The sequence below is a fragment of the Vanessa tameamea genome, chromosome 22 (genome assembly GCF_037043105.1).
Source record: "Vanessa tameamea isolate UH-Manoa-2023 chromosome 22, ilVanTame1 primary haplotype, whole genome shotgun sequence".
Taxonomy (NCBI): domain Eukaryota; kingdom Metazoa; phylum Arthropoda; class Insecta; order Lepidoptera; family Nymphalidae; genus Vanessa; species Vanessa tameamea.
The window spans coordinates 6,876,681-6,901,761 of NC_087330.1; the positions used below are offsets into that span (position 1 = coordinate 6,876,681).

A 25,081-nucleotide genomic window follows, 5' to 3' on the forward strand; every position below is an offset into this window, starting at 1 on the left:
CTATACCAACGTAATGGTTGTGATGTAATACTAGCAATCGTACACAAGTAGTGTTATTACCTAGTTTCTCAATTCAGGAAATATGATTTTCAAGGATAATTTCGAAACAATCTTCAATACAATGAACTGACTACTGCATTACATAATTTATTTATTATCATTGTTCTATCATACAATGCAAATAGATAGTTTATTGACTTCCTTTATAGTATCGTCGTTGCCGTAACATTTTACAATAAGACAATTTATAAAATCTAGAATATAATAGACTGATCTGATAAAGACAATTTTAGTCTACCAAGTTTTTAGCTCCAATTTTAACTAATTCGGATCTGTTAGGTCCTTGAACTATCTCGTTGGTTGAGTGTCTTGCATATCCGGTCAGGCCATTTCTAGACAAAAAGCTCGGATTAATGAAATCAGCTCTGTAACATTCTTGTAACAAAGAGTCGTTGGTCTTGCGCCTTATTCCTCTTTGGTCGTATCGTATTACCATCCCTTGGGACGACGAGAGACGTAAGGCAAAAGTGAACCTGTGAGCTGTATTAATCACAGTCCACACTATAATATCTCTTATTGTAGACATACTAGTGTTGAAGTTTCCCCGATATGGTTTGACACTTCGGAAATCGGTCCAGTCCAAGCAAACATTATTAAAAAATTCTTGGTTAATAAAGGACAGTTAGTAACCTTTATCAGTCGTATTTAGTTACCAGAACAATGCTTCGCAAAGAAAGCGTGGTAGCGAGAAAGCTGAGTATAAAGTTTCAACAGTACAATAGAAATGGGCCAAGTCACTCCCTTTGTCCTTTGTACTCTTATTCATATTATATTCCATTATATTAACGAATACAGAAGAAAACTTTATCTCTAGACGATTTGGAGGAAATATTAAATCCAATCGGTATAAAAGTTAAGTTAAGTAACAGCCTGTACGTTTTTGAGGAAACAGATTATGCCAACAAGCTCGTCTGATGTGGGTTGCTGATACATGCAATAGATTGCCTTTCAGCACAAGCAGGTTTCCTCATGATCCTCAGCGATGGAAGAAAATTTATCCATCGTTGAGCGGGAGATGAATTATGAGAACAAATTAGATACATGAATATTCGGACTTGCCGCTTGTCCGTGTTTGGATCATATTCCTATAATCTTCAGTTAAGATTCAAGTGTTCTAAACTCAAGTAACCTAAATTATAATACCTCTTTAAAAGTTGCATATATTATTAAAAAAAAAATTTACAAAACAATTACTGTTGTAGAAAAAAATTAACCAATTAAAGTTAACGAGACTCTTTTGTTATATATTTTACGTACAAATATCCCCCAAATCTTTTGATATTGTTCCGCTAATTTAAACGTCACACAGTTCATATTTCTACTAAATACTATAACATCGACAGCGGGTGCATTAAATCGATTCACTCACTCCAGATTAAATTATTTATCGTCATGCATAGTATGTGTGAGAGTGTTTTCGAGTAAAGACAGCAAAAAAAAATTTGTTATTTATTTTAATAAAAAATAATCTATAAACTTTGAATACGATGCTGACTGGTAATTAAAAAAAGGCGGGCAATCAAAATGAACTCAATAAACAATTTGGCGCAGGCAACATATCTATATATTAAGCTTTGTAATTTAAAGGAAAAAAAAATACATAACATTACTAATTATTTGAATCGGGATTCATTACTATTTGAAAACGAATGTGATTGCAAATTGCAGGCAATTTGGTATCAAGATAGCGTATGATAGTTCGCAGATGTTAGAAATATTATGTTTAGGTGAAAACATACATATATTACTTTGATGAGTCCTATGATCTGCATTTGTTTTGTGTAATTGAGTTGCATACAAATTTATTACGGTCCTTTAACAATATGAGGAAATAAACTATAAGTATATTTATGAAGGATTTCCGGCAAACCTGGTTCAGTTTATTTATGGTTAAATTATAAACCATTTTTGTATACACGTGCAGTTTGAAGTTGTTTTAGAGAATGGTTCGTTGGATGGTTTCTTAGTAGTGCAAGCAGAAGACGCAAATTCAAATACTATACCGACAAATTAGATACCTTAGAAATGTAGTGCTTAAATGTGCTTCTATGGTTTCTACCCCACTTGCTGTAAGGGGTATTAGGTACACATTTTACAAAACAATGCATTACCAACTATTTAAGTTTGTTTGGCAAAAGTATTAAAAAAAAAAAAGATTATCTACTGTATAGTTTTGTGATACTTTATCTCTCCTTTAGAATGATAAGAGCTTTAATAGCCCAAGAAATCGAACAGCAACTTACATATAAATGGGTGGTTTAACGTTGATCTATTAAAGTTAAAAAACGGTACAAATAAAACTGATTCAGGCTCCATGCACGCTTTACAGGATCAGAATGTTTGCAGTGTCTATTAGTTGCTTAAAATTTGCAATTAAAAAAATTTAGATTGTCATTGTCATGTCATGTCATAAATCGTTGTCGTTTGATACATGAATGGGAATTAATATCCGGGCCGTTACACCCAGTATTAAATATTTTGTTTTATTTATGTACTTGGATTCAAGAAAACTGAACATATCCTATAATTTACGTTATTTATTTCAATTGAATATATTCTAATGAAGTTATTGTAATCGATTGACAAGACATTAGCATAAGTTAATATTCGTTAAACAAAACACGGTGATTAATAATTTTGACTTTACATTGTATGTATATTATAAAATTTTTATTCAACCGCAAATGTATTCGCTGGAAAATTTCTTTCAACATGTCTTTTTGTTTCCCGTCCCGAACCCCCACTGCCCCAGGCCACTTTCCTCACTGTCTACTTTTTGTAAAAAAAACAACCACCTTTAATTAATACCCTCAGTGCCGGATGCTTGCTAGATCTGAGAAATTTACTTTCACATATAGCCTATTCCAACCAAAGAAGGAATGAATACAAGCAAATCTTTGATTTACGTATTCCATGCGATTTGCTAATAGCACAGCTATATTGTGCGCTACTAAGAACTGTTTCTTAATTAATAAACCTTTATTTATAATACAACACTATTCCACTAGCTACTTATATAAACTTTAATTTAACTTCCAAAGTTCCGATAACAGTTTCGTCGAAGTTCAGAACGCCATTTTTCGAAAAACTATAAATGAATATCACAAATTATTCGAGTGTTCGACCAATGATATCGCCTCAATTCGACGTCTATTGTTGTTTATTTTGGTTTTGTCCTATTGTGGTTGGAATAGACTACAGATTAATATTTTGCAACTTTATTTATGACAATGATCTATGTAATTATAATAGGTTGTAGACTAAATACTCTTTAGTCTATTTAAGATTAATTAGCACGTACATTATACACATTTTAATTGACTAAAGATTGTTTTTGGTTTACCCGTATTGTTTCAGTGGGCATAAAGGGGCCATTGATTTATTGGTATCGAGCGATGAAAATAATCTTCTTGGCAGAATATCAAAATTAATGCTGTCTGCTTTGATGAAAGCTGTCTAATTTGATGAAAATAAAATATTTGGCGCCATTTATAAATAATGCTGGCCATCAAATAATTTGTCTAGAGTTCAAATTCTTAAGTACATTTTGTTTAAATAATAACAAACTTAAAATTAATTTATTTTAATTATATTTAACATAAAATTTAACGATTGGATAGTGATATGAAAAATATTTAATTGAATTAAGAAATTATTTAAATTAAAATTAAGTACTACATAATATCACGGTCGCATGAAACGGTGGCAAGAATGCTAGCAGTATTTTCCCGTTGAATCGTAATTCCGATTCTCTACGTGAAAATCAACCAGTCGCTGAGATCAGTGAGGCTTTTAAAAGATGCGTTATTTTTCTTTAGTTTAAATGCACACTATTATTGAACATTGTATATTATAAAATATATTTGTGTAATCATTCATGATGATTGTTCAAGCGGTGTCCATATATGTATATACGATAAATAAACGAATAGATTAGCTAATTAAGACACTGAGTTCAAGACGTTTATTATATTGCGGCAGGTTATACGTTACTACTCTACACAATTGATAAGTTATGTGTCTCACGCACGGCTAAAGGAATATATTATATTATTTAATGCTACTATTAAAGTTTCAAGCTAATATAGGAAGTCACGAAAGGTTTATCTTAATATACGTCAATGCATTGCAAATATATTAAGAGCAAATCGACGCAAGTGTCGCAAATTAAATCTATTGTCCAAAGTTGGTCGACCAATGCATGTGTGTTATGTTTGACTTGGCCAATAAACCAGCCAATAATAGCCATATTCGTTAGTAGAATCAATTTGCACGTTTATTTTCACAAATATCTGAACAGTTGAACTGAATTCATAAATAATATAAAAGCGTAGCGATTGTCCGTAAATATCTATCAACTACAGGATACTAGCTTTTAAATTAAATGCATGATAACACACTGGTATTTGCTCAAAATCAACCGCAATTACCGCGACGCATAAACATCGATCTCCTTAGCTCATATCCCATATTGAATTTAGAATTACGTTTAAATAATATAAAGATAATATAATAACCATTTGAAGAAAAAAATTACCTTTTTCGGTTGCAGGAATATCGCAAATTACACGGCAAAAACCGCACAATCTCCGGTCGACATAGCATAAATATCTATTTACTATTATTAATTTGATTTATTAAAACTTTGTAAAGGAATTTATAATTAGTTCATCGTAAACATATTCATACACCATATTCTTCAATTAATAAAAAAAAACTTAATAACATTCTTAATGCAAACATACAAGTCGAATCCAAAAACATTTCCTATCATTGGGAAGTAAACAGGATATTAAACTCATCGATTCTGACACGACACGTCCTTGTGTAGGCTATTTCCATAAATTCACAAGCCAGCGGTTCAACGTACATCGTATGACATGATAACTTCCTCGTAAGCAAGGATCTTCCTGGATAAATATTTACATCGTAAAGATCGGTTGTTATTTCGCAAACAAAGGGGTACAAGAGGATAAAATGTATTTTAAGCCCATGAATATAATGAAACAGCTGCAACGTGACTAGTTCAATGAGACTGCACCAAAACATTTGAGCTTGACTATCTATTAATGGAAAAATTACTTTTAGTTGAATAGACCATTTATTAAAAATGTTTAAGGACTGTTTACTATTATGTAATACTACGCTATGATCCACTGCGGGCGAAACCGTATAGTACGGAACGGCTACTGGTTGATATACATCGCGAAAGTTTAAAACGCACAACAGTAGAGTATTATTAAATAGGAAGCTGTAGGTAGATAGTACCATTATCACGATATACCATTGTTGTATTAACAATAAACCATGTTGTGCAAGTCGATGGTAACTAGACCTACTAAATTGTACCATAAGCGTTTTTTGTGAAAGTTTAAACTACATTTTATAGAGCTGGCAATATTATTGTCACATCGCACTTCTATCTACGAGATTGTGTTACAGTGGTCATAGGTCAGGCAAGTATACAATGATACGGACGTGAGACTATGTCACAACGCCGGTCTGTAGCCCTGCAGGATTTATATATTTATCATTACGCTTTCTTTATTGTTTTGCCTCATCACGCACTTTGGTACAGCAGTGAGAAAAATTAAAATACTGCAGTACGATAATTTTAATCGCTAAATGTCTTATAACCTTAAGTTACCTTGGGAAATTCATGCGAAAAGAAAACGTAAAACCTACATATTTAAGATTATAATTACTCGAAATCATCCACCTTGACCGAATTTCACGACTGTTTCATATTGCCTTTAATTAAAATATTGTGCTAGGTTAGCACAAAACTATAACCATGGCTGTATAAGTTTAATTCATATTTTTTAATGGGGTCACAAATCGAAAAAATACATCGAGTCATATCGACAGCTGTACTACTCTTAAGGACTTCGTATCTCAAATGTAAAATGGTGATAAAGAACTTACGGTCATATGCTATTTTAAAGAGTATATTCTTTAAATTTATAATTATTAAGAATCAATTTCGCGTATCAATTTCTGTGTCATTTTATATCATGTCATGTCACATGTCGCGATCTTATTCTGCGTTGAATTTCGACTTTGTTCTTACTTAAGAGCCCGACTGGTTATTTATGTCCTATTCTATGTTCAAAGAAACAATTGAAGAACATCAACTCGCATTGGTACAGCGTGGTAAACTCCGAAACTTCTCAAAAGGAGACAAGGCCTTTGCCCAGTAGTAGGACATTTACAGAGTGCTACTTTTTAGTAGAAAAAGTTTATTTGTTAATAAACATGAAAGAAAAGACTTTCATAGAGTAGTCGATGTTATTGATTTAATGAAGAATGAAGCCGATTAATTAAAACAAACTTGTTGTTCATGACATTATAAGATTGTGAAAGACTGTAATTAGATAAATAAGTTCACCTTACTAAGGCACTCTAAAGAACGCAGCATAGGTAGTTAACGCATTTGCATCAAATATGTATATATATATTTATTCATAAATAGAAATAAACAACGAAATGTATATGAAATAATAAAATTCATCTTCTTTATATATATAGATTTTTCTCGTTTTTAATGTAGTTTGAAACCGCTCCTATAAATAATTCATACATATTATATATTTTTTTATTATATATCTTAATTTGACTTACGTATTACAATAATAAGATTTTATTTCGAGCAATACAGATCATAATTAAGAAACACTTTAGCAAACAATGTACAAGATAATTCATAATAATAATAGTAATCATAATAAAAACATTGTAACAAAAACAATTATTGAATTGGATTTCAAGGACAGTGAGAGTAATTGAGTTCATTTAATAAGTTAAAGAAATAAATTCAATCTATAATTAAAATAAAAAATCAAATTAATTTATTTAGAATAAATAACAATGTTAAGATTTCATATATAATAAGTAAAAACATTTTAAAATTATTTAAGAAATAATCTAACCCAATATAGACGAATACCCGCGGCCCGCTGCGATACGCTGTGAGTTTGTAATACAATTAATTATCTTTAATAACTTACGTAAAGTCCGTATCGTAGTACAATCAAAACAATCTCCACAAAATAAAAAAAAAAATCATGTCTTCTGTATAGTAGCCCCCTTAAATATTTTAAGTGTCTTATTTATTTTTAAAGTGCATATATAACTAAATGTTCTGCTATTTTTTCAAGCGTCTACCTGTTGCCGTTATCAATATCGAGCAAAAATTAGAAAAAAAATCACGTTTGTTTTATGGGAGTTACATATTTATTTTATTCTGTTTTTTAGTATTTATTGATAAAGTAACAACAGAAGTACATCATGTGAATATTACCACTAACTGTCAAAGTTCATGAGATACAGGCTTGTGACAGCCGGACAGACGGACGGAGTCTTAGTAATAGTGTCCGTTTTACCCTTTGGGTACGGAACCCTAAAAACTACTTTATTCAGCATATCTTAAATTAATACCGCAGACAAAAGAAACATTCTCGCTTGCAACTGGCCTTAGTTATTTGATGAATAACATCGAATTGCAACCCTCGGCAAGTTCAAACACGAGGTCAGGGAAGGTCGTAAGCACAATATCGTAGCCTAGTATTACATAATGTGCCAAGCAAATTGCTGTGTCACGCTAAACGTAAATAATATCACGTATTTTCTTTTGAATGCAATGTCACGGAGTTTGCGAATTCTGAGCGTAAATTTCGGGGTTTCGTTCAAGATCAACAAAACACAGGTTTGACAACAATAAAGAAAATATATTGTTGGAAACAAAATAAAATATATTAAGTTATTTCTTTTTAATATTGCTATTTAATATTAAATACTTTTTCGTACTCCCGTTAATTACTATTATTCTAATTGCTAGTAAGTTTACTAAGTAGTATTACCGATTTGTTTTTAACAAAAGAACGAGTATTCCAAACATTTAGGGTCTGACATTTTAAAATGGGAATTACAGAATATATTTCTATTATAATGGATTTGAAACGTCTAAGATAATTATATATTTTAGTCTGACTCCATAAATTCCTATAAGAATTCCACATATAGGCCTAAATATTTAAATTAAAATATATACTAATTCAGACTAAACGAAGTAATCTTAATATATGTTTAAACTTCATTAAATTATTTAAGCTATCAATTTATAAAGTTGTTATAAAAGCTCAATTAAGTTGTATACTTTAGCTATTTTTTTTTCTTTGTAGCGTAACTATTTGTATACTCTGTGCAATAAAGTATCTTACCTCCGCTAGAGTTCATACGATTATTATAAACTCATTATCATATGATATTAATATACAATATTATTTCAGATAGCCAATTACGACGCTTTATGCAAATAATTGAATTACCATTGTTTGGCCGATTGTGGTCAGCCTTGCCCTTTGGCGATGGTGTCCGGTTGTCCGTGACTGCAGTTATTAACTCTACATGAGATCACTACATGTCGATAACTCTTTTTAAGAATATATTCTTTATCCTACGTCATATTTTATTCCACCATTCTATGTTGGTTTCAAATTGAAGGGTGAATGAGTTAGTGCCATCACAGGCACGAAGGATATAATATCTTAGATTATATTTTTTGGCAGCGAAGACTGTGTCAGAAATGATTTCAAATGAAATAAAAATATCTTTATTTAAATAGTACTTTTTAATCGAAAAGCGTAACGGCCGATGCGGAATTCGTATTCTACCGAGAGCAATTAGAAATTTAGTAGATTAAAAAATAATAAAACTCTGTAAAAATTATATGACAGTTAATTTCTATACGAGATCCAACAATCTTTCAATCTATGCATTTTTGTCACTATATATATTAATAAACTTTATCTATAAATATATAAAAGCGAAAAACCAGTCACTGATTAATCACGAAATTGCAAAAATTATAACACCAACAAACTTGAGATATGGCAGAAGGGTTTCTTATAGGGTGTAGACATCCGCTAATAGTGGATTTAACGAAACTCCACCCCTAAGGGATTAAAGTATTAGATTTAGTTGCCGAATCATTGATGAAAGAAAATGTACGAGAATGCAAATCAAAATTTAATTTTACCCCTGTAAACACCAATGACATAATTTTTAGATTTAAGTCATTAGAATTACATTAAGAAAACTGTTGATCTATGGGGTATTTCTGTAAAGGTGATTTAATTCAATTATTGATGTGATTGCACCTTATCTTGCAATAATATTCAATTATTGTTTTCAACGTGGTGTATTTCCTGACCTGATGAAACATAGTAAAGTCATTCCAATATTTAAATCTGGTAGCTCTTCACATTCTAACAACTATAGACCAATATCAATACTACCAACCCTCAGCAAAATATTTGAAAAAAATATTCTAAATCAATTATTAGCATATTTCAATAGCTACAATCTGCTTCATAGAAAACAATTTGGATTTACGAGGGGTCGCTCGACTACCGACGCAGGTATCGAACTTATAAGAAATATCTATGAAGCCTGGGAGAGGTCGCAGGATGCCTTAGGGATTTTCTGCGACTTATCCAAAGCCTTTGATTGTGTTCAACATGAAACTCTGGTCAGGAAACTATATCACTATGGAATTAGAGAATGTGCACTCGACTTTTTTACTTTTATTTGTTTTTCGATTTCAGTTACTTTCACAGTATAATGTCCTACGGTATTATGCTTTGGGATAACGCAGCCGCTATCCATACTATATTTGTGCTGCAGAAGAGAGATATTCGCGCAATCTATAACCTAGGAGCCAAGAAATCATTAAGGTATAAATTTAAAGAAATTAAGATATTAACTGTTGCTTCTCAATATATATTCTGTAATGTTTTGTATGTACGGAAAAATATTAATGTTTTTAAGAGAAAATGTGATTCTCATAACATTGGTACAAGGAACAAACAATCTTGTTACTTCTGTTACTCGACTGCATAGAGTCAGTAACTCTTTTGTGGGGCAATGTATACGCTTCTACAACAGGATCCCAGAAAGCGTTCAAAATGCTTCTGTTGCCAAATTTTAAAAAATTGTTAAGGAACGCTTGTGTGCGAAAGGTTACTATACAATTAGTGAGTTTATGTTTGATAGCACACCTTGGGAATGAAACGATCGCCTCCTGGCTGTTTCTATTCATATACAATTATGTATCTAATTAATTTGACAAAAAAAAAAGACCCGCTGAGTTTCTTTCGCCGGTTCTTCTCAGGTCAGAGTGTTCCTTTTGCCGAACCGGTGGTAGTGTTAATTTGACCATCAATAAGTAAGTGTAATGCTTCTATGTTGAGTAAAGGAATTTGAGTTTGAGTTTGAGTCGTTTAATAATAAATTCTTCAAAGGTGTGTTCAAAAATAATTTTAGAACCCTTCAGTCTTTAACGCATTTTAAACATTATACATTTTAAATTTGGAACGTACGTCGGACATATTATTTAATAACTCTTCGTAATGGCATTCACTTGTGCCAAGAACATATTATTTCACCAATGTCACGTAGGAGACACGAAGGAAATTGATTGTTGTGGTGAGGGTGGCGACGTCAATTATCTTGAAAACAAATAAAATTGTTCGAATTTTATTAAATTTAATAATTTAAATTTAAAATTCTAAATTAACACAAGATCGATTTTATATAATATTAATTGATATATTATTATTATTTATTATACAAAATGATCTACGATAGATATGACCTACAGAACAGGTTAGTGGCATTTGATGGACAATCCGAAGCTGTTTATTGCAAGTCATTTTTACATTTTGATTTATAATTTAAAAAAAAAAAAACATTCTATATTTAAATTATCATTGACAATATTTACGACATTATATTCATTATTTATTGATTATATTCATTTGTTATATTATAATAATAATAAATATACTTATTTAATCTGTATCAAGAGCAAGGTACGTTCACCTACATTTCAGACAGATGACTGTGAAGAAATATGGTCAGACGTTGTAGGTCTGCCAACGTGAATTGGCACAAGGGACGAATGAACTGCCGTTAAGGCGATCGAGCGCGACCATTTGTGGTAGGTACGGGCTGTGTCGTCAGCTGCATAAACAAATGTTTAGCTGTCGTATATATAACAAAGACGTATAATATCAAAGAATAAAATAAATACATTATTATTTGTGAACTACTGACAAGGTATCAAACGATAGTTATTAGATATTTATATTAATAATTTCGTGCAGGTCTACGATAGATCCGATCGAAACCTATTCACAATAATTATTGATCATTAAAAAATAATTATTTTTTAGTCGGTAACATATATATATATATATCCGCAAAATTCTTTTAATCGAGATGTTTCGATATAAAATTCAATGGCATGACAGCTCAACGGGCGGCCATGTTTGACGATACGGGTGCGTTCAGTAAGCTGTGTAGTTTTTACCACATAAATAGAAAATATAAATGTTTGACCACAACGTTTATAAAAAAGTTGTATGAAAAGTAAATGATAAACCGTATTTGTTTAGTTTTATTTATTTCACCCGAGCTTTATTTATTTCACTCGAGCCGAAACTCGGCTTCAGTTTTCATGTAGTGGCTTAATATTTTTGTGAATGTTATAATATCTGACCTTTATTTTTTATAATACAAATTGTATTATTTGTTTTGTCCTTAAAACCTTAGTTTAAAGGTCAAACCGTATTAAAGGGGCGAAGCGCGGCAGTGCATCGGCGCGACATTTTACATACAAACCGTCTTTACTGCAACGAAGAGACATCACGAAGCAAAAATAATCATTTCACTTAAAAAAACGGGTGAATTATGGGCCAGTAAAGTATAGTCGTCTTGGTTTTATTGTGCGACGAAACGTAATGTTTGTAATAATAAAAGTATATTATAACAATTAAATCATAATAAATAACTTTTAATTAAATCCTACTTTTTGAAAATATTTTCCTCAAATGGCTATTCATAAAAAGTTCTATAAACAAGTCTGTTTCTATGTCAAATTTGACATTGACGCATTTAATTATACCAACTCTTATATACTTACTTTTACTGTAATTTCAATTTAATCGTTGTTTGATTTTTTATGTATATTATTATTAATATTATAAAGAGGTAAAATTTATAAAATATAATTTAATAAAAAAAAATGTTTGTTTGTACGTAAGAGGTAACCTTCGGAAATAATGGTACAATTAAAAAATACAATAACCAGTAGAAAGATATATTGTTCCTGTGTGCTATAGAGTATAAATTATATTTATATCAGATAATTTTCTTTATTTATATTTATAGCTGCCCGGCTTCGCACGGGTTAATGCACCCGTGCGAAGCCGGGCAGGTTGCTAGTATAATATATGTAACATACAAGTAACGTCGATTCATTCGCAATAGCATACATTTATTTTTATGGATAAGTCATAGTAACCCTGTGTTAGTGGAAAAAACGAAATAAAAAAAGTAATAAATTAAAAAAGGTACTTAGGTAGTAGGTGCTACTGGATTTATTCGTTTTAAAAACCCCTATTGCTAATATCTATCCCAATCAATTATGTATTTAAGATTTAAGTTACTAGTAGGTATCTATATATAGTACGGATTCCTAAACGTCAATCAGTGACGTCATGTCGCGTCATCAATAATGTATTGTCAACTTACGAGTTAAGGGTTGAGGTCAAGGTACTTATAGTAAAATCGTAGTTAAAGTTTACTGGTAATTTATACATGGAAGTTAACAGCTTACACAGTTACAGTTAACCTTGCATGTCAAAAACTAAAATAACAAATATTGATAACAAAACCATTAAGGACCTGTATAACCTTCGTATCAATCGTGCACGGAAAAAGGTTGTGACGTCATAATACTAAGAAATAAAATTCACATTTACCTCCAGCTACTAAAAAGAATAAAAAAAAACACAAATAATTTTTAATCTGTATGCTTAAAAATATAAAGTTTTGACCAAATTAAAAATACCTAGAATCATTTCTGAATCACCGACCGGCTCGCAAACTATCAAGATCATACGACAAGAAGCTCAGTAGTATATATTTTATTATACTTTTATTATTAACTAATTCGTATAACTCGATTAATAATTACAGAATACAGAAAATAGGTACATACATATATTTATCGAGTATAACCTTTACAATATATTTTTAAAATTTTAATTACCAATATTTAAAGCTTCCAATTTATTTAGAAGTAAATTTTTTGACATAATATAAATACGTAAGATTTAAACACTATAACGATTAAAATAAAACCTTATTGTACTAAAATTAGGGTAAATAGTCATTCGGCAGATATTTTAAATAATTCATAAATATATAAATGTCTTTGTGCCATTCATATATGCAACTCGATTTTCTTTATCGATACAGTTCTTATTTTGTAAAACTTGTATTGTCGTTTCAAGGCTTCTTTGACCGGCTTGTTCAATTATTATGTACAAAACATTACACACGCTTATTGTATCTTCATAGTAGACATTCAACGGCATTGAGACATACATGCACTACTATAAAATATGATACGTTGTGCGAAATGGGAATTTGGCAACAATATAAAACGATACATATTTTATATTCGAGCCAATCCCATTCCTATAACAAAACTTTCTTCTTAATCAAAGATAATCAAATGAACTTTAATTTAAGTTATATCTATAAAATATACAAAATTAAAATGTGTTTCTTTCGTCAGTTCTCAGGTTATATTTGCATTGCCTATTAATAAGGAAGCGTAATGGAAGCGTAATTTATACATGTGATAGGTATTTTGTTCTTGCTACCTCATAAAATATTCTGCCGCCAAACAGTATTACTAAATTGCTTCCGGTTTAAGCGTAATTAAAGATACAAGCAAAAAAACTTTTTAGTTCGCGGTGCATTGATGACCTGAGGAATGGTGATATTTCCTACAGTATCAATATAAGTGAGCGTTTGAGACCACTTACAAACAGGTGGCTTTTTCGTCCGTCTGCCTTCGAACATTAAGTACCTACATAAATATATATAAAAAGTTGCGTGGACTTATATATGCGCGTGAGAAGGTAATTAAAAATAGCTTTTAATTGCATGCAAATTAGTAATTACAGTAAAATAATAAGAATCTACTTATAAATAACAAAATTACCACAATTATCAAAACATTTAAACATTCACAATTTAAATATGTAATAAAATAAACATATTTTAATAAGATAAAGTGTGAAATTTTCTATTTTGAACAACTTTACTCTCAATAAGCATAGTGAGCAACTAAACACTTACATCGTGTAGTTTTCATGTGTGCGCACATAGAAGCCAAAGAAGCATAACTTCAATAAAAAAATATATGAACTCCTTTGTTATTGAAAAATTCTGTAGTTCAATAAAGATTTTGATACTTGCTTTAACACTGCTATTGTTAACTACATTCGTTTTTTAAGGTTCAGTTGTACAATCATGTAATAACGTTAGCTATTACGCAGTATACGCCAATCGACTAAAGATTTCCTTTTTCGTAAGTTGCTAGTTAATTTAAAAGGCGAGGTATTCTGTGCACGATTACAAAGGTGCCTTAATATGACGCCAGAGAGTCTTGTATAGTTTGCAAAATTCCTTACAAAAAACAATATAGAACAATTTATTATTAAATAAGTATTTATATAAAAAGAAATTATGTTTAAAAATGGTAATACAAATTACTTTATTTGTTGGTCTAGTAATTAGCGGATAGCTTTGTACGGCAACAATGAGATATCAGGTTCAAATCCAGAGTCGGGCAAATATAGGTTAGTGTGTTTTCTATCGATAAAGTATCAGTAGTCTGAAGTTAGTAAGTTGGCAATGTTACAAATTCATGCCTGGGAACGTTTGACCGTTTGTACTGCGCCTAAGTTCGCTGCGGTCGTTTCGGATTGGGAAACTCCGGTCTATGAAAGTGAGCAAATATATCTTTGTTTGAGCTGTATGTGCAAATATATTACATACTATATGTCGATTATATGTATCTAACTCGGAGTTGGTTAGTTTTCACTGGGAGTCATATAGCTTAATGCCTTCACAATATTTTTTCAAATAAATCCTAGAATTACAGAAATGCTCAAAGTATGATCATTTGTTGACCTTAAACTTCAAGAATGTTATGAGCGTTTCAATATTCTTATACGTTTATGAAATGTTAACCTTATTAATATATGTAAATAGGTTTCTTTTTGTATAAAGATAAACATTACAGAAACTGTCATGTAATACTAATAAATGTATAAATTATGGCTGGGGAATGGTGGCTATATTGGTCGCAGCTCCTGACTTTAACGGAGACAATTACCCTAAACTATCAATATACAACAATAAAGTATTTAAAATATAACAACAATTTAAGCCAATGACAATAATGTCTAGTTATGTAAATAACCTATCATAGTATATGAGTGTATATTTATTTGCAAATAGGGCTTAAAATAAGTATAATAGTTATTTTACAAACATATTTCGCTAGTATCTTTCACCACGACGTGACGCCCTCGACTTCTACTTAGACTTTGAAAGCTGACCTTAAATCGCGCAATAATTTAAACCCAGTGACATTCGTGTTAAAATCACAATAAAGAAATTAGAATTTGTTAAATAAGGTTGTACGAGTGATCAGGGCAATTCTACTAACAAGTTGACACTATCGCAATCGAATCAAAATCGTTCAACCATTTTCTTATTCTACTAACACAACGATACAGTTGAGTTGAAGGTGAATCGGAATAGAATCGAGATCGTATCGTAACCGATATAATACGATTAATCGTAACAGCGGACCAATTTTGCTTATTTAGCTAAGGTTTATCACGTAGGAACGTATCAAAACCGTTATATATTAGTGGAATTGTCCCTCAGATCACGCGCTAAGCGAATCACGACTGATGAAAAAGAGAAGTATCGGGGCCAGTGAGCATAAACAAAACGGTTTACCAGATATGTCTCGTACAAGGTTATCGAATGCTTTTGCAAAATCAATCTACGGTTTCATCTGATAAAAATTGTATCTAGGTACTGATATTTTTACGATTCTTCTCAGTCTCAACTGGTAATTAATTTACTTTCAATTTCATTCTTTTAAATGGATGATGAATTAAAATGTGCATTGTTTATCGTCATCCTCATCTTCATAGAAAATTATTCATTTATATCATTAGGAGTTCTGACTTTTTATGGATAACTTGTTTTATATTTGGGTTCAGTGTGTTATTATAAGTAAAATGACATTATAATATAAATATAATTTACACCCTCTATGGTACTGAGGAATAATCTAGATCGCTACCGGTGTTTTTTTTTAAAAGCTTTTATTTAACTTGCAATGTATGTATATATGTATGTGCGGGTGGAATCTTGCTACTCAATTTTGAAGCAGATATCTTTAACCGATTTGGCTGAAATTTTGTATACACGTTAAGTTTGGATGACAATACACGATAAGCTGCTTGCTGCTTGACGTCATTGTAAGTCCAATATGGTGGAATATTCGAGATGGCAGAATAGTTATTTTTTATGCACTTCTACAATATAGGTATTAAATGATAGGACTTGTTGATAGTAATTCGAAAAATAATGTGACGTCATTATAAATTCAATATGGTGGAACATTCGAGATGGCAGAATAGTTACAAAAATATAGTCACGGAATCGTATAACGAAGAATGCTGCGACTTATATTATGCTGGGCTTGCACAGTACACAAAATGCAGGGTAGTAGTGTCGATCACGCCGTTGTTTATTTAGGCAAGAAGCTCTTTGCTTCTGGTCAAGCATACGTGGCTTTAAGTAGGGTAAAATCATTAGAAGGTCTTGTTATTGAAGATTTAGACTGTTCGAAATTAACCGGCAAACTACCTTGCAACAATGATGCGTTGAATAAGATGAATAGACTCAGAAACCTAGACAATCATAACTAAAAAGTAAAAAATAAATTCAAAGTAAAAATACTTTTTAAAAAAAGCTTTTATTTAAATGCTCTAAAAAGAAGTAAATAAAATTTTCCTTTAAAATTTTAACTATCAATTTATAGCCTCATTATACACAATTTCTTTAATCATAAAAGCTTGTAGCGTAATAACCTTGCGTAAATTCTGCTAAGTTTAATTTTTTTTTAATTTCAGTTTAATTAAATACTTCTATGTATGTACTTACGAAAACCTCGCGACAAGCTTTTATGATTAAAGAAATTGTGTATAGTTAGGCTATACATTTTTAAATGGTATTATTAGTTCCGGAGATTACCCTCTACATACAAACAAACAAACTTTACCTCTAAAGAGGTTGTGACCCCCAGAACTACAGATTTGAAATATTATTTTTTGAAAGCTATTGAAACGGGTTATAGACTAAACTTAAGTCTGTATCTCTTAGGAGCGGAACAGTAACCATAAGTGTCATACATTATTATACCATATAATAAAATTAATCATGAGTATGGAGCATATTCCGTTTGATTAATATTTAACATGGATAATGGAAAGTGCGGTACACAGATAGTAATATGAATAAAATCTTTGCTTACATTTGAAAAATAACCTTTTAAATTATATTGGTAGGATTTTTTGCAAGCCCGTCTGGATAAGTACCATACACTCGTCGGATATTCCACCGTCAAGCAGTATTACTTAGTGATATTCTGTTCCAGTTTGAAAAGTGAGCGAGCCAGTGTAACTACAGACACGGGGGACAACATCTTAGCTAATATAATAAGACAAACATCTTTGTTAACTATTGAAAAATAACCGTTAAATATTATAATTAAAATCATTGTCACCAGGGGTCTGGATATATTTTTAACATCCCACATGGTGCTATTAAAAATATAGTACCTATACGTTTATTATGATTAAATCCAGCGACTTATATACCACATGCAGAGTAGGCTAATAATAACATAATATATTCTAAATACGGTCACAGTCGCAACATATGGATTTAGTGATTTTAAAGTTCATATTAAATATATTATTTATTAATATATTATATAATATTTATTAATAAGAAGCTTGGAGTCACTGTCCATTGGTTTTTCAAACAGTGATATATAAATTTAATGTATGTATATTATGTAATAATAGTAACCGCTGAGTTGTTTATTGGTTTTTCTCGGAAGATAAAGTTTCATATTTTTGTAAGTTTAGGATATTTTTAAACTAATTATTCAAAAGTGATTGTTAAACTTATATTGATTATGTTTTTGTTTTGAATTTTCTTCAATAACATTTAGTGTAAGATCGATAGACTTATACCATACAACAACTATTTATATAGTGTTGTTCTATAAATAAGTATTACTTGTATATATTATTATTAATCGGGATCATCGAAAATTTATATTTTTTTAGCAACTTTAACTTTTTGTAAGCTATATATGTATAAATATATTGAAATTGAGGAAGTTATTGCAAGATTGTATCGATGGAAAATTTTCACACAGAAATGCATAATCACGTTGACTTTGACATAAACTCTTTGACAGTGAAATAGGCTATTAAAATATCGTAAATATCGTCAAAAGGCGATATAAATATTTTATTAATAAACGAGACGAGAACGTTAGTCAACTTTTTAATGCAAGTTTACTCCGAATATTCAGGATATACTGCTTAATCATCAGTACATCAGGTCATTCATTCGTTCACTAAGGCTCTGTTTCATTAAAACCAATCAAACTGTATTCATAGTAAAGATAGTTTCTTGGCTCCTTGTATTAGAAATAAAGTCAACATTTCAATGGAACTATATTATATAATAATCCAGGCAATTAGAGGTAACTATTCTGATTAATCCAGAGAGAAGAACATCGACTTTCTCCATTTTTTTTGTCAGGAATCATCCTACCAGTCTTATATCATGGAAATAAACTATTATCATAGTAGTTATTACTTTTTCCTTGTGTATATGCCCAAAATAATAAAGATATAAACATGGATGTTAGTCTATGACGGGAATATGTCTACATATTATAATCTTTATTAGGCAAGATAATGCCCAATGGGATTAAAAGGAGCTAATTTTCTAATGAAGTACTAATCTATATTGTATTGGCTCTACTAATTGCTTAAGTCGTTTGCATTATATTATCAAGTTTCCCTGAAGTGCATCTTCGATGTTTGCTTAACTAATTAACTTCCATAATAGTACGCATCGAAACCTAACGCCTACATCAAACAGCTAATAGGGAAAAGTTTTCATCACGAAGGCCGTATAGCTTCCGCAAAACCATACTAGTTTATTTATAGTCTGTGATCGAAGGAAGTCAAAAGGCTGTTTCTTAATTTTGAACGCGACCAATATTTCACCTTCGGTTTCACTTCCTTTATTTCTATCATTGTTTTAAAGATAGCTACGGGTAATAAGGAAATTGCTTTATTTGTTCGAGTAACGCCCACAAGAAACAAAGACTAAAGAATATTACTCAAGTAAGTGTGATATTTCGCTAGCGAAATATTTGATTATATTTATCACAATAAATATAGTCATGTTGTTTTCTTTATTAGCCAATGTTTTGTTTAACTGTGTTTTTGTATGTAAAATTTAATCTTTCGTTTATGTATTTAAGCGGCGCTTGCATTATCTTTAACAAGGTTGTTTAAATACCAGGTATTATATACCTTGCGTATGAAGCATAAAAAAATCTTTAATCCTTAATAATATTATAAAGGCGAAAGTTTGTATGTATGGTTGTTTGTTACTCTATCACACAAAAACTACTGAATAGATTTTAATGCAACTTTACAATAATGTAGCTTATACATCAGAATAACATATGGCTGATATTAATAGAGATATCACGTGAACAATACCTGACAACCAACGGGGGCGAAAACTAGTATATTATATATTCGTTATTATATAAACAAGTAATACTAGGGAAGTGCATAGGTCGGGCACCGACCTTGCCCGGGATGGGGGTGCTGTGCTACGCGGACGACACCCTTATCACGGCGACGGGGCGGACCTTTCAGCAGGCGGCTCGCCTAGCTGAGGTCGGAGTGTCGCTCACAGTGGATCGAATCGGGATGCTGGGCTTGGTAGGGTACCGCTGGTTTTTTAGTGGGTATTCCGGCGCCTTCAGCGCCGGCGAGCCCCACATACCCCCCAATAGCATGTGGGGGAAACGCGTTATGCGTTTTTCCAGCGTAAAAAAAAGGGAAGTGCATAGGTCCCCCGAAGGCTGATAAAAGCATTTTATTTTTACAAGCTTTTACACTTAGTGCACTTGATAGTTAGAGCTGAAATTTTGCAAGCCCTCTAATTCCTCTAACTAAAGTAAGCCTCAAACTAAATCAACTAACCCTCGTAACTTTAAGCAAAGTACTGGTATCGAAACAATCGAATATATAATAAATATAATTATATACCTAGCAACACTTTCGCTTTATCAAAGCCAGTTAAAACTTAGAAGGTTCGGTATTTAATATTGATTAATGCATTTCTCATTTTAATATCAATAAATTGAACCTATGCAAAGCCGGGGCAGGTCGACAGTTTAAAACATACATTAACATTATAGTATACTGTATAATGTAAAGAAATATTACTAAGACCATTCATGAATGATTTCGTTTAGTACCGTTGGTGTTTACATGTGTTATTCTCGTATTGCACTCACACGCCACGCGAAAACGAGCATGAATGGTCTTCAATAAAAAAAAAAAAGTGTTTTGGGAAGTGATCATTTTGCAAGATTGTAACGGCTGAGAGATTTCTTCTTCAGCTTTGCGCGATTACGTAAAAATAGTGTAAATCACGATTCACTAGCCAGAAATAAATACTGGATTCAAATTCGATACGAATAGATTATTGAAACGCGTCAGATAAGCATGGAATATGGAAATATCAATTAAAAAAATATATATATATCAACTATTTTTGTAGAGTCATTAACCCAGTTAACAGAAACCGAAACCAATGACCCGAGCGAGATAAATGCAAGAAATGGGTTTAATACAACCGTTTATTGGCACGTTATCTGCCACTCAACTTGCATTACGAGGAAATCGAATATAGATATGAGCGACCTAAATTAAAAAAAAACGCACCAGTTAGGCTAGTTACACACTAGCAATATAAAATGCATCACAGATACCACATTAGTCTGAATAAAGCTTTGCACGTCACGTCAATCATTAGTTTTTTTTTTTAATCTTAGGTCTGTTCACAATGTAAGAAGCGGATAAAAGGCTCAAACACTTGCATCTAATTCCAAACTTCAAACCATCTACAGCTGGTTAATTTTTCGCCTAGAGAATGAAAATTGTGTTAACACTTGTGGGTTTTATGAAAATAAAATACAGTCCAATAATTAGTACACTTCAATTAATGATATTCGGAGAGCGTAACATAGTGCGAGGAATTGTTTAAATAACCGAATGCCCCTCCTTTGCCGCGTCCTACCTTCTTTATACAAAAATAATCTGAAGTCAGTTTAGGAACTAGTAAGATTAAATTATTGTTTACAGCTTAAATTAATAAAATATTATAATAATAATGATTAACGAAATTATTAATAATGAATTCTAGTCATAATAAGGTATATGTAAATAAATCACTAGGATACATATCATTGGGAGTAGTTATTATATGCCACAACAGCTGGGCGCCTATGTGCTACTTGTTAACATGTGTGATTGAACCGGAAAATATTACTAGCATTCTTGCCATCGTTTCAAGGGGTCATGACTTGTACGGTAATAATTTTAAATTTTATGTACACCTAGTTAAATCCTCAATGTGAATAATTCTTATTTAAATAACCTATATCATTTTCAGTGACTAAGTGTTTTCATTATAATATATCTTATCGCTGAATACAACATATTATGTTTAATTTTATGCAATACCTACCCGTTCCATTATGTTCGAGAACCGGTTTACATGTTATGATTCATCGTCACCCAATTTCAACTGTAAACGTCACCTCAAAACAAAGTCACCGGATCATAAACTCAGTAGCATGATACGGTATGACAAAATTTGCTACGTCATTTGTAAAGGTACACCCTTTTTTAAAAAATAATTAAAATATAATAAACGTATAAATACATTGCAAAACAAAATACTTATTTCATTATTTAAGGTTCTTAGAGAAAAAAAAAGTCGGTTGAATTTAGATAATTTAATTGTGAAATTATTTGGTTTTTACTTGATGGGTTTTGTGCCAGCGCGTCTGGGTGCGAGCGCCTTGGTGAATGAATAGATCTATACAAGAGACAAACGTCTTCGTTACGGTTGGTGGCACATTGACGATGTAAGAGATGTTTAATATTTCTGAACACCACCTATGGGTTTGAATGCCCGCGCACAAGTAATCTTAAATATATGCATTTAAAAAATATATATATTTGATTATATTGCGCGTGTGTTTAAAGCTTTATTATAATGTTAGGCTACACATCTGCGTTTATGTGTGATGATGACTTGACCATGCATCATTGTTCACCATTTTCATTCGCTTACTCTTATCCTATTTAGCGTTGGCGCATTGTGTAAGCTACACGAAAAAGTGCTCTGCCTGCTGTGCGATTCTATGAGATTACACTTCCTATCTCACTCGTGAAATGTTGACTTACAGTGATACGCCATTTGATACGTGAATGCAATAAATTTTATAGTTATTATTATTTATAGTTATTTTAGTCAATGTCGCATATCGCATTCTCGCCCGAGTTCTGAAGTGAGTTTATGCTTAGAGAATACTGACCAACCAACTTCTTAGGAATGACTCGGTGGATTGGCTGCTCGCTACCATTCAGGTGTTAATAAATGAGAACCTTACGTTCTTGGTTGATAAATTCATTTTTATAAAAAAAAACTTAATCGGTGGTTAACGACACCCATGAATTGGAATCCCTCTTCCGGGTTCACATGGCTATAAAAGAATCATCAATATTAATCGATAATAATTAAATAGATTATTGATTATATTAATGGTGGTTTTTTTTTTAATGAAAAGCTATGTTTTTCGAGATGGTGGTGTACGATGCACTTGATTCTAAATTGACACTTGTCTAAGATAATTTAATTTGCTACATTAAAGTTTAACAACTTACATCCCTAGTTCCTATTGAAGGTATAGTTTAGTGTAGGTTATTTGAATATTTATTTTATAGTATTGATCAGTATATATAGACCATATACATACCGAGGGCCGTTATTTGTAAATTTAAATATTTGTGCAAAACAGAAAATATACGCCTATAATTTACTTGCCGTTAATATGTAACAATAGAACTGTCTTAACTATATTCAGAGCCGAGATGACCTAGTGGTTAGAACGCGTGCATCTTAATCGATGATTTCAATTCGGGTTCAAACCCAGGCAGCCACCACTGAAATTTCATGTGCTTAATTCGTGTTTATAATTCATCTCGTGCTCGGCGACGAAGGAAAATATCGTGAGGAAACCTGCATGTGTCTAATTTCAACGAAATTCTGCCACATGTTCATTCCACCAACCCGCATTGGAGCAGCGTAATGGAATTTCTCGTTTCGTTTCGTCATGAAAGTTCTCCTCAAAGGGAGAGGAGGCCTTAGCACAGCAATGGGAAATTTACAGGCTGCTAATGCTAAATGCTAGCTATATTCATTAGTGAATATATTTAAAAATAACGAAATCATATAATAAGTGTATGTCAAGTGCGTGTTAAGCGTCAGGGTTCCACGACTATGACGAATAACATATTTAACGGCCCTTACACCACATTTTTAAATGACATTGTAGAACATATACATTGTACATAACGAAATTATACGGAATCTGTATTTGACAAAGTAACTCTAAAAACGAAAAGCCTGTATCAACAAATATAATATAGCTATGTTTTATCTCATTGAATAATCGAGATTATAAAAAAAACAAACGAAAAATCATTGATTTCATTCTTTATCAGTCATTAACCAATTAATAGCTATTTTATAATCTGTTTTTTGCTCAAAAGTTCTCTGGAAAAGATCGGAACTCTAGTAATAATGCCGTTTGTTACAACGCTTGCAACTCTTGCAACTTTTGTAAATCCTCGAGTATATTTAAATTGATATTAACGCTCATTACGAAACCCTATAGTTAAGACGGAAAAGTGAAAAGTTTATGTAATCCAATATCGAGTAGCTGTAAATTCATAAATTAACAAGCTCTTCAACTTCAAACAAATACAATTATGTGCATGCGTGTAAAAACATGTGGATTTAGAATAATTGAATCAGAGTCGAAACCCAAGCAGTGCTGTCACATGTCGAAGCCAACAATCTAATTACTGTGGAACCTATTAATAACACTTTAAAATATGCTTTCTTAGGCTTCGTGACAAATAGTTATACCATTTAAATGTTATTTTTTATTTGACACATTAACGTATGAAAGAATGGTACCCAACAATGACGTTCATTTTTGTCTCTGGAAATGAATGGTTATTTGGATATTTTTGTATGCCGATTTTAAGCTATTATATTATATACTTATTAATTGAACTTGGAAGTAATTGTTTTGACGTCTACTGCCTGAAACGTCAAATCGATAGCCGGCTTCCTTCATTCGATCTGAATAATACCGATAAAGTTACTTATAGCAAAATATAGGTAGATAAATTATTCATTGAAGACTATTCGTTTATCGTTCTCTCGGAAATGAATGACTTAGTTATTGGCGAGTTGAGACTTCTTTTGCATAACAACATTCAGTGAATGTATCAAGTAAAATTACAACATTTTAAGTTTATAAGAGACCTTTTTTTAAACAATATGTAGTAGAACACAGTGCATGGATTTGTAAATGTACATACAAAACTTTATGGTACTGTCCACAGTCGAATAATCACGGTACATACCGCAAGGCGGCAAAATTTTATGAAATCCTAGCGTACCCCAATCTCTACTATATACGTCACTGGAGTACGTTATGGTTGAAAGAACACGCATGTAAAACGTCACTGACTATTCTATATCAACTAAGTTGAATAAATCGAGCGATTATGTAATAGTTCGTTGGGTACCGTTCGTTTGTTTTTCCTTGGAATAAAGATCATTTCGAACAAAATTTCAAGATTTTTCCAACGTAAACTTA

The 25,081-nt window shown here is 31.5% G+C and overlaps 1 protein-coding gene across 3 annotated transcripts in view; it reads right to left on the bottom strand.

Moving 5' to 3' along the window:
- The window catches only part of LOC113397657 (E3 ubiquitin-protein ligase goliath-like), an 88,720-nt gene that overhangs the window by 59,881 nt on the left and 3,758 nt on the right, over positions 1–25,081 (bottom strand). The window lies entirely within an intron of this gene.